At 47.8% G+C, this 12469-nt stretch overlaps 1 protein-coding gene across 1 annotated transcript in view; it reads right to left on the bottom strand.

The window, feature by feature from the left end:
- The window catches only part of LOC311228905 (MAM domain-containing glycosylphosphatidylinositol anchor protein 2), a gene marked incomplete at its 5' end in the record, with an annotated part of 580884 nt that overhangs the window by 154044 nt on the left and 414371 nt on the right, over positions 1–12469 (bottom strand). The gene's annotated exons all lie outside the window — the stretch shown is intronic.

The raw sequence follows: 12469 nt of genomic DNA, 5'->3' as shown, positions 1-12469 counted from the left end.
GAAGTGAAAACAATCGAGGAGAGCGATGTCGATGTCTTGGAAGATCAATTCGGTAGAAAAGTCGAACAATGTTCTGTCTGGAATCTGTCACGCATCGTGGCAAACTGGTAAGAAGATGAAGTGAACATCAAGGTTTCAGAAATAGAAAATTAATAAGCTATTTTAGAATCCGACAGGCTTTGTCTCTTCCCCTGCTGACGGCCTCCAGGTGAATTATCGTCGTCTCTAAAGTGAGGTCAGGGACTGACTTTGACCAAGGCACAGCCCAGGCCCTGACAGTGCTGTGTGCCTAACTGCCTTTGTAACATGCCACCGTTAATGCAATGGAAGTTTAGCTAGGTCTTGGAACACCTTATACTTAAAGGTCTCCAATGGAGTTTTTCACCACAGTTGCTGAAATTGGCTATATAACAGTAGGGGGAAAGGGGTCCCTGACACACATGCTCGTAGAACACAGTGTGTGCAATGGAGGCTTGTGAACATGCTCTTGTGCTTCAATTTGATTGGTCTATAGCATCTTCCATCAAAATAAACTGGCCTGTCAATCAAAGGAGATAGGACAGGTTCTTCGTGCAAAACCGAAAGTGAAACTTAACACGGTGGGATGTAGACATTGCGAGAGCAAAAACTGTGAAAATGTACTTGGCAAAGGTTATATGGGGTAGGAAATGTATTCAACGTGTAGATTATAGAACAACAGAAAATTATATCTGGGTGGAACTATAAACAAAAGCGAGCTGTTTGCAAGAAAACTCAGTTGGATGCCTTTAAAGATGCAGTCGGCTTATTTGCCCTTAGAAAAAACTGTCATGGTAGTTTGATGGTAATTTCAGTTTTGGTACCGGCCATTGTATAAATAATGTGCCATGGTACTGCCATGGTAAAAGTTATAATCCAATTTAAACCGTGATATTGATGGTATTTCCATAATTATTCGGTCACTAGCATCATCCTACCCATTCTCATGCCTCCTGCATCCCATTGTCACGCCTGTCCCACAACCTCTGCATGTATTCTTCACACTCAGACAGCCTCAGGCGTATGTTCTTCACGCACCTTGTTTGGCCCTCGGCTCTATCCGTAGTCTCTGCGGTTAACTGCATACGTCCGGCAGGAGATGAACCCCCAGGGCGCTGCGTCGGTAGGTGAGTGCATAGACCTCAACACCACCATCAGAGACACACTTTTTATACCCGCAAGTCCTTTTCATGCATCATAACCTTTAGTGTGGTACTGAAACGCTATCATTTATATATTCTATATCCAGTTTAATCACCTGTACATTGTATATTGCTATTGCACTTTACTGTTACATTTGCACTCTGGTTAGATGGTTGCACTCTGCTGTATAATGCATTTTAATCTAATCCAATCTAATCTGAATATCCTGTAGTGCAGTGGTTCTCAAAGTGGGGTCCGGGGACTATTGTGATCATAGGTTTCACTAATATTTTATCCACTAGAAGTTTAGCTCAATGAGATAATATAATTATGACTATTGTGATCGTAGGTTTCACTCTCTCCACTGTTATCTCCCCACCTACATACATTATAGACTAATGGACTAAATCACATCTAAAAACAATCATCTTCTCAGATAGGGATCCCTGAGACAAATCAAATGGGGGTCCCTGACCAATTATGTGTCAATGTGGGGGTTAAGCAAGACACTTATCACCCAACTGTTCCCCATGAGCAGGCTGGCACCTTGCATGGTTGCGTCTGCCGTTGATGTGTGAATATGTGAGTGAATGGGTGAATGTGAGGCATACGTTGGCATAACGTCGCTGGTGGAAGAAAACCTCGTAACTCCATTTAATTATTTTTATTTTCTTTTGTATAAATCAACTCAGTAGATCATCCTCCATGATATGATATGATATGATATGATATGATACATTTATTTATATTGCGCCCCTCAACCAATAGTTACATCGGCCCGGGGCGCATCCCGGGAGAGAAAGAGAAAACAAACAAAAAAGACAGGAACAAAACGAAAAACAGATAAATACAGGCAGTCCAACCAATCAGATAGAGAACAGACAGACATAGTACACCACACATGCAACAATACAAAAAAAGAAAAAGAAAAAACAAGCTCATGGATTGTTCATGGCGAATAGGTGGGTTTTGAGCATGGCCATCCATACTGTATGTGTGTGTGGTTTTACAAAGTTTAAACAATGGGAAAGCATTAAACCGATCATCTGTCTAAACCTCGTAACTCTATTCGCCCTCAAATCTGTGTTAGTTTTTTTCATCTCCTGAAAAGTTGGGTTTTTGGAGTTACAATGTTTTCTTCCGCCAGCGACGATAAGCGATTTGTATAATAATAATAATAATAATACATCTATTTTATATAGCGCTTTTCCAGATGCTGAAAGACGCTTAATAATAAGGATAAGGGGTGTACTATTACTGTGTGCGTTTGGAGTAAAGTATTATGTGTTTCTATTTGTGTGTGTGTTTGCACATATTATGTGCACGTGGCTATGAATAATTAGTTGTCTTAAAACGCTTGCTCTTGACATGCTCCCACAGATGCTTGACAAAAGTCACAGTGGGTTTGGAAAAACAACAGCGAACGCTGAGGGGCAGCGAGGCAGCGAGGCAGAGAACAACACGCAAGCCTCTTAATTGAGAGGAATTAGCATATGCCAGACAGAGCAGCGGCGATGCGGTTCATGGTGCAGCGGTGGCGGTGGCCTAGCGGTGCAGGTGCTCCCGGGCACCGAGAGGGAAACGGCCAAACGTGGGCCACGGACCTCACATGCCAGATGAGGAGCGTAGTGCAAACAAATAAAACAGCACAACCTTTTGACCGCAAAAAACAACAACAAAGAAAACATGTTTTAATGAGTGGCTAGTATGATACATTAAACAATCAATTACATCAGATGGTATGGTAGTTCAAGTTTGAAGTTAATTGTCACAATAAAATACACATACTTTACGGTGAAATGCTTGGTTCTGTATGAGCCCCTGAGCGTGTGCTGCATACAGTAAAAAGAAGTAAGTAAAGAGGAATATACAATATACATATATACAATATACAATACAATATACAATGTAAAGTACAACCTAGGTGCAATCTAAGTACAGTGAGTACAAATTAGTAAACAGTGAGGTACAATGCAGAAAATGAGGTACAAACTTTAAGGTAAAGTACAAATGCAAATGAGGTATGAATGTAGTGCAAATCTCTTTAATAATAGATACATATAATGTAGTGTTAAAGTGTCTAAAGTGAGTGTTAAGGTGAGTGTTTGTTTAAAAGTGAGTGTGTGCATGTGGATGTGTGTGCAATGAGTGTAGATGATGGGTTGTTACATAGAGTCATTGAGCATCCTGATGGCCTGGGGATAGAAGCTCCTTCTGAGTCTCTGAGGTAGATAGCTGATATGATATAAAAATGATATAAAAAAAAAAGGTATACTGTATATATATATTTATTTTTTTCCTCAATGGTGGTTGAAAGGGAGCTTGCCGGCTTCACCTTGAGGTGCATCTGTAGTCTGGAATTGTTCACAGGAAAGTGGCTTTCTATAATGAGGTCCTCCCTCATATAAGCCAGGCTGTTTTTTTTTACCCCAGCCTGATGGCTCGTCTCCGTCTCCTAAGGAAAGGGTCTGAATCTCTACTTATCAGATTAAAATCTTAGCTTTGTGTACGGCGGTGAACAGCGGCCCCTTGTTCCACAGCCGCCCTGCTGATTGACACTAGACCAAATTGCAGTAAGTGCAATTCCATTCGCACAGAAAGACAAATGAAGACAAGAGGCCGTGCCTCCGCATGTCGTGCGGCAAATGGAGAAAGCGGCGTCTTATGTAACCGGCACATCCTTTGAACAAGGGCACATGCCTCACACCCTCGTGCGGTTGCTGTGGCGCCGAACAGCTGCCGAGCGCTCATGACGAGGAGAGAAGGGGGGTGGGGTGAGGTGGGGGGTGGGGGGGGTTGGGGGGGTATTCCCTAAGCACAGCTGTATGTGCTTAGCGTAGCAGTGAGGGGTGCTCTGGGGGCGCTGGGTCATTGTAAGTCGCGAGTTGTGGTGGTGAGGGGGGGGGGGGGGTTGGGGGGGGACCCTGAGCGCAAGCCTGTTTGTAATCCATCATCCAGTCACAGGTGGATACCTTGACAGTAATATGGAGGAAAACAACATTAAGGAGCAGAGAAGCCTTCTCCCTACGGCTCGTAATACGTACACTGCAACGTAGATGGAGGAGGTCGGACACGAGATGACACAGGGATAGAAAGATGAGCCAAATCCTTTGCGAGTGAAGAAACTTTGGCCGCACATTTAGTATTAGATAATAGTTCTCATGAGTATAGTAAAATTAGTTTGTGTGTGTGTGTAAGGTCCAAAGTACAGTAGGTAGCTACACAAGGAAGATACCCTTTTTTGGTATGTTGTTGGACAACCTTGAGGTCAGTCCAAATCTATTTCATTCATCTCTTTTGGATGAACAAATCAAGCCAAGGACATGCAACAGAGTACACCCTGTGAAGTCACACCGACAAACACACACACACACACACGACTCGGTAGACCACAGGTGTGACATTGGTCCTGCACGCCGCCTCCTTGGTGGGACATAGATTTATATTGTCTATTCCTCGTCGTTCCCACAGCGATCCATCCCGCGCTGACATGTTTTGTTTTTTCCATTCCCCCCCCCCCCCCCCCCCCCCCCCCCCTTAGAGAGGAATCTAAGACCTTGTTTTCGGAGAAAGAGAGAGAGAGATAGAGAGATATAGAGAGAGAGATATATATAGAGAGAGAGAGAGAGAGAGAGAGAGAGAGAGAGAGAGAGAGAGAGAGAGAGAGACATTCTGTAACTGAGGGGTTACAAAACCCTGACTGTATTAAAGATTGTGATAGATTAAACCACTGCTAGGTATGTACTTTAATTACTGGCCAGACAGTACATCGAATATATGGTGGACACTCATAATAACACGGCACTGACAAAGAAATATCATTTGAGGGTATTTATTATTATGCAATAATTGGTTACAGATATGGGAATTAGGGTCGCGCTTGTATGGCGAAGAATAGGCATAAAGTCAGTCAGTAGCATAAGTCAATGGGAATAAAATAATTCCTACGATGGGGTACTAGGCTAACGCCGCCTGGCGTATAATGGCAATTATAGAGTGAAACGCTGGTACCGCTTGGAGACAATGGGTTCTTCCCAGAGTTGTAAGGTCTGGAGGAGAGAGGAATGTTCGAATACTCAGTCTGATCAATTGAAGAAGAAGGGGATTCACGTACAGAAGCCAGTCCTTGTAATCCAAAGCTCAGCATCAAAAGCAATAACTGTAATCCAATTGCACGATAGCAACGATGATAGCCAGCTAGCCTCGGTCCATGAGGCCAGCCCGAATGTAGATCCTCACGGGGTTAAATCCAAACGACAGTGGAGATTAACGATGCTCTTCTCCTGGTAATACGTTCCACAATCAATATAATCCAACCAATACTGGTTCTGCAATCGCCGCCGTCGGTTCTCCTGTGCACATGTCCAGTAGGTTCTCCGACTAGGCCTCCTCGTGTGCTGGTACCAATGTATTTAGTCCATGCGCACTGGCTAAGGTCCACTAGCTAAACGAACAAACTGCTGGGTAATGCTACACACGAACGAACTGTTGTTGGCACGATACACAATAAGTTAACGACTTCACATTAAGCTAAGTCGAACTTGACGTTACTGCATTAAATCTGACACTTTACTATTCAATTCGCACATGGTTCTCAACGCTCTGTTAGACGCACTGCTGCTCACTTCACTGTTACCGAACTGCTGAACAGCTACTTAGACGAACTGCTGCTGTTCGCACCTGCGCCGTATATATACTTAATTGGCTATCTAGTGCCAAACCTCAGTTCTCGTCTCGAATCAATACGCTGTCTCCGGGCATGTTACGACATGCCCGGGCTCGCCTTTGAACCTGACTTTGGGGGCTTGCGGTCTGGCGCCGAGGGCGTTATCCAATAAGGAAAGCGAATATTACTATGATTCGAACGCAGGCTTAAAGGGATATACCGTGTATATATAAATAATATACAATGTATATAAAACAATAAATGTAGATTCTCAGCTTTAATCTGGCCCTTCACAACACATTCTATGAACCTCTGTAGCAGAACTCACCGTGATATTTAGTTTTGATCAGAACTCAGAACGTCACACGCCTCTTTGCTTTGTCAAGTTTTGTGGAAATCGGACAGCGCATTCGCAAATAACTAATCATTTCCTGTTTACCATGCATTTTTGAAACATTTATTTTTTATGTTAAATAACATACATTTCAGAGTCAAATTTAAAAGTGGAATGTAACCGGGTCTATTTTAGGATGTCCAACATAGGTTATAAAGGCAAACAGTGCAAACAGTGCTTCTGGAGCATAAACAATAATCTCTCTAGTCTATCTCATTATTCTGTTTTCAACAAGCATTTTTACTTCGGCTATAACACACTTCAACTTAACTGCATCTGAATTGTTATGTGTGTAATATTACTTGGACTAAACATCCCGTACAGCAACCGGGCACAAAACACCCACGCCTCAAGAATATTTAGCTTCAAGCAGCCACATACATACATTCAGTTTATCATCAACAATAGTAGCCTATAATCCACCAGAGTCAGCTTTTCTCAGCCTATGGGCTAATCATAATTGTTGTGAAGGGCCAGATTAAACCGAATATATATATTTATTTATATATATATATTTAATTGTATTTGTATATTCTCTAATATTCCCTGATATCCCTTGTATATTCCTTGTACAATATGCATTGAATATCCATTCTAGCCTACTGAACATCCCATAATAGTCTCCATTCTACTATTGGTCGAGACCTTGGTGCCAGGCTGCCATACCCCTCAGACCCAGTTCAAACGTACCGCTCCACATGTACGAACAAGTCCTAGTTCCGCGTAGGAATCTGGCTACCGCACCACTAATGGGACTATTTGTTCATAGTGCGTATATATACTGCGCTACTAAAGTAGGACTTTCTTTTCAGTCCAGTTTCTTACCCTCCAATAGAGTCACAGACATAAAGCCTCCCCGCGACGCCACGTGTGGGAGTAAGGCCAAGTTCGCCTACCATCGGTATTGAGACATCGTGTATATTAATATTTGAATAGTCATATTTGGCACTATATCGTCGAGTTGGACGTAGTCTATTAAGCTAATAATAGTCTGTTAATATATAGTGCTTCGTGCGGTGAGAATACTACCGTAGTCAGTACCCCATCGTTTCGGGCAGAGAACTGGCTGCTTACCCAGGGTGGTTGACCCCATGTGAAGCTGCACCCGAGGAGCCCCAGAGCCGACGAGCGAGTGGACCTGTATACCGGATTATTCTACCGACGACAGCCCGCCTTCCCAGGCACGGATTATGCTTTGTATACTTTGATTATTCCATGGATAAAGACCCCCGACACTGCCGTGTGTTGGAACCCCCCCCCCTGGAGAGGACGCAAGGTGAGGAGACGCTCTGCAAGACGAGGTCGCTTCACGTCTCTCCCCCGTGGACCGGAGAGAGCCGGCCCACAAAGAGTCTACCTGCTTTCATCTGTGGTCCAAGGATCGCCGGCGCATTGAACGGCACTACAGTGGGTTCACCTGGGATACCCTTGGCCGGATGAGGCAGCCGGATTCTACCCCCCCCCCCCCCCCCTCCTACTCCTGTCGGCTTACAAGCGACCGGATTAACCCCCCCTTAGCGTATCTAGTATATAATCATTAAAGTATCATTGCTGTTATTCCTTAACTATTCCAGGTCGTATATTTACCACCTGCGCCATCAGAGATTGGACATTCTCTATTGATATACCGACGAATACTCTTTGCCATAAAAGTGCATACTATTTCAATTCATAAATGTAATTAAGTGATTAAGTGCTTGCTCTACACACCATTGCTGTGTAGTAATAAACGCATACTTCGACTTCGTACATTTGTGTTGGATCCGTTTCATCTACGTGAGAGTGTTTATGATAATATATTTATGCCGTGTACTGGGTGGCCGAATATTAAGTACAAAGGTACAGTAGTGGTAGTAAGTATCATATCTAGTAATACAGTCAGGGAATTGTACCCCTCAGTTACAATTGGTCCTTCGAGCCGGAGGGTAATTAGTGTAATATTAATATAGTGTTATTAATATTGAAATGGCCTATGATGAACACTCCACGAAACGATCCTCCTAACCAACGCCCGCAGCGCGAACGACGGCTCCCTCAGTACTTAGAGGCTTACGCTGTCAGTCAACAACCTAGTCTTCTACTAACAGTAAACGCGGTAAAACTAGAAAGTAAAAGTATGTCTAACCCCAACGCCCAGACTACCCCGACCATAGAGGCCCCTACGGGCTCTAATGTAACTGACCAAGTTCACGGTGGGGACCAGTGGGAACCAGACATGACTTCACACCCCGCCAGTACTGAAGAAGTAGTCCCCGATGAGTCCCGGGAGGAATACAACGCTACCGAGAGAGAACTCGGCACGGAAGAAGACGGGGAGAGCACCGTGGAGATAGAGCTCCAAGGCTCCGCAAGGAGTACCCCGAGGGAAGGCTCCCCTATACAACCGCCTTCTCCCAGCGAGGCAGAGAGGACCCTACAGCAGGCCTTCCTCATCAGCCTGAACGCCGCTGCTGAACGCGACCGACTGCAGATCCAGCAGCGAAGCGAACACGAGCAGATACGTCTAGAAATAAGACGCATTCAGATGGAAGAGAATGTGGCCCGAGAACGAGCCGGTGCTCAACGGGACGCAGCGCGCGACAGACAGCAGTCGCAACTAATAGAACAGCTGATCAAACGGACAACACCCTCTCCCTCCGCCAGAGGCTCCAGGAACTCGTCTAGACACACCTCCAGGGCGGCATCCCCTAGCCGAGTAAACAACCCTGAACTTGACCAACAGACGAGGTCTATACCCCCCACAGACCACCTCCCCCCACCGGTCCAAGCGAGACCTAGCAACCGGGAAGGAGCAGCATATCCTGTGGAGAGGCTAAACCAGAGACTACAAGCACTGGATGACCTAACTGAAGACGAAGAGGAAGAGGAGGAGAACCACGCCCGAAGACAGCACAGTACTCTACCGGACCAGGAGGTCCGGTACAGCCCAGGCTATACCCCCGCGGAGCTGCGCTACAGACCCCCGACTCTATACACGGGTGAGCACGACGCACGACCCGCACCGAGGAACAGCACCTGGACAAGCGGGCCATGGTACACTGCCGGTACCAGCCCATACCAAGGAGCGGGAGGAGACTCGCCTAGGAGGCCTCTCCCCCAACGCTCGCCGATGTATCCACAGTCAGCGTCATACATTGGCACGCCTATGGTACCCGACTTCACCCAAGAGAACCGGGCCCAGTATACCGAACTCCGCATGTGTCTGGAGACCATGTTGGTGGATGTATTGGATGAATGCCACAAATACGCCATCCTACTGAAGCACTTAAAGGTGCCCCGCGCACATAATATAGCGCTCGCCTACGCGACTTCCACCACCCCATACACAGCAGCGCTGGTAGCACTGGACCAGAGGTATGGGCGCATATGGGATTACGTGATCCAGGAGATCCGACACATCGACCGCTTACCCCCAGCAATAGACAATCGAGCACTGGACGACCTGTCCATCAGAGTGCAGTCCCTGGTAGGGATGTTGGGAGCGCAAAGAGAGAGGGGGAGGCATGAACTTTACGCCAACTCAAATGTGGAAAGGATTCTGGAGAAGCTGCCGCCCGCTCGTCAGGAGCGCTTTAGGCGGCAGAGGGACCACAGAGACCCGAATGGCCCCGAACCGAACCTCCTCGATCTAGCAGACTTCCTGGCGAGAGAAGTCAGCGGCCTACGGCTAGATACATTCGGACGGAGCACCCCTGGCTCCAGAGAAGGAACCAGACGACTAAATGATGGAAGAAGATCGGTGACTGTGATGCACCAATCGGAGTCAGTACCGAGCAGCAGGAGCCACAGTACCCCCTCCAGAACGGAGAAGTGGAAGATAGTGTGCCCCTACTGTGAGAAAGAACACTGGCTAGCGCAATGTGACTCCTTCCCCAAGCTGAACGCGGAGGAAGCAGGTCAATGGATAAAGTCCAACAAGCGCTGTTTTCGCTGTGCGCGCTCACACATGGCAGCCGAATGCCGCTTAAAGAAAAGGTGCACCAAGTGCGATGGAGCCCATCTGGACATACTTCACGACAGTAACAGACGGCGCCCTTCACCCGCACCATCCAGCCGCAAAGCGAGCGTCATGTACATCGATCCCGCCAGCAGCAGTGGAGCCCGAGTACTCATAAAAGTAGTGCGTGTGACACTAAGCTACCAGAATAAAGTCCTGGACACTTACGCCGTCCTCGATGACGGGTCAGAGAAGACCCTGCTGCTCGCCTCCGCTGCGGCCCAGCTAGGGCTGCGGGGAAGCGAAACCCAAATGACAATTCGGACAATAAGACGAGATTTGAAGACGATAAAGGGCGAGAATGTCTCATTCTCTATCGCAGCAAGCGGCCAGCCTGAGCGACGGTACCAGATTACAGACGCTTTCACCAGCCAAGAAATAGGACTGTCGCGGTACACATACCCCGTCGCCAAGCTGATGGAGAAATATGCACATCTGCGCAAGTTACCGATCCCGCTCATAGACAATGCTATGCCGACCCTGTTGATAGGCTCCGACCATGCAGACCTCATTGTCCCGATAGACCGGGTTCATACCGGACCCCGAGGCTGTCCTGCAGCAGTCGAGACCCGTTTGGGATGGACTCTCCAAGGCCCGCTCGCCAAATCTCTCAACCGAAGTACAGCCACTAGATGTCTCCACTCCCGAGTCACAGAGGGAGAAACCGCACTCCTGCAACACGTAGAGCGGCTATGGACCTTGGAACAAATGCCCTTTAAGAGCGGAAAGAAAGACATTCGCTCTAAAGATGACATTTACGCCATTCACCTCCTCGAGACAGGGACCAAGAGAGTCCCGGTCAACGGCGTGTTGAGATACGCCACGCCACTCCTGCGGCGAGAAGGAATGCCTACTTTCCACGCCAAGACAGACGCCACAGAACGGTACCTGCTGAACACGGAGCGGCGCTTAGCCAAGAACCCCGCCCAAGAGAGTGTATACCGCGCTGAGATTGAGAAGCTCATCACAGCGGGACACGTCACAAAGATGGACATTAAAGAGGCTGACCAGACCACTGAATCGTGGTACGTGCCCCACCACAAGGTCCATCACAACGGTAAAGACCGCATAGTATTTAACTGCAGCTACCAGATCGGATCCCAAAATCTGAATAAAGAGTTACTGCCCGGTCCCACACTCGGCCCCTCCCTACTCGGCGTTCTACTCCGCTTCCGCCAGGAAAAGGTGGCCATCAGCGGGGACATTAAAGGAATGTTCCTGCAGGTGAGATTAGTAGAGGCGGACAAGCCCCTGTTACGGTTCCTATGGAGAGAGAAGCCAGGAGATGAGCACCCAGCCATCTACCAATGGGAAGTCCTCCCCTTCGGAACGACGTGCAGCCCCTGCTGTGCTACATTTGCACTACAGAAACATGTAGCAGAGGACCCAGCAGCGGACGAAGAGGTCCGACACAGCGTAAAGAACAGCTTCTACGTAGACAACTGTCTACAAAGCCTTTCAACCCAGGAAGAAGCCGAGGCTCTCCTGATTAAACTCCGCGCCTCATTGATCAAAGGCGGCTTTGATCTCAGGCAGTGGGCCAGCAGCGATCCGCAAGTACTGCGCAGCCTCTCCTCCGAGGACAAGGCAGCCAGCAGCGAGACCTGGATGGCTACAATCCCGGGAGAAGCCCAGGAGATGACCCTGGGATTGGTGTGGCGATTCAAAACAGATTAGCTTCACTACAGACACAAGCCCCTGACTACGGAGCAGGGAAGGCCGGCGGCGGCGCCGACCACCAGACGGAGTGTGTACACAACACTCGCCCGACAATATGACCCGCTAGGATGTATTCTACCGTACACCACCAGGGCAAAAATGATTGTACGAGCATTGTGGGACAAGGACCAGGGCTGGGACGACCCCATTCCCGCACACCTTGCATCCACCTGGAGAGAGTGGGAGATGGAGCTCCACTCACTCCCAGGCGTTAATATGCGCCGAAGCTACTTCCCACCCACGGTGAGGCCAGAGACATGTAAAATGGACTTACACGTCTTCAGTGACGCCTCAGAGGTCGCATACGGATCAGTAGCCTACTTGCGGGCCCAAGACCAGGGGGGAGAGATCTACACAGCATTTGTCCTCGCCCGCTCGAGAATAGCCCCACGCAAGCAACAATCTATCCCACGTCTAGAGCTCTGCGCAGCCCTAGCCGGAGCGCACCTAGCCACGCTCATCCAACGTGAGCTCACCATACCGGTGTCTAGAACAATCCTGTGGTCAGATTCCACGACGGTACTCGCCTGGA

This window comes from Notolepis coatsorum (assembly GCF_963971535.1).
Source record: "Notolepis coatsorum genome assembly, chromosome: 5".
Lineage (NCBI taxonomy): Eukaryota > Metazoa > Chordata > Actinopteri > Aulopiformes > Paralepididae > Notolepis > Notolepis coatsorum.
Note: the sequence above shows the minus strand (reverse complement) of the source record. Positions and strands in the feature narration are given on the sequence as shown.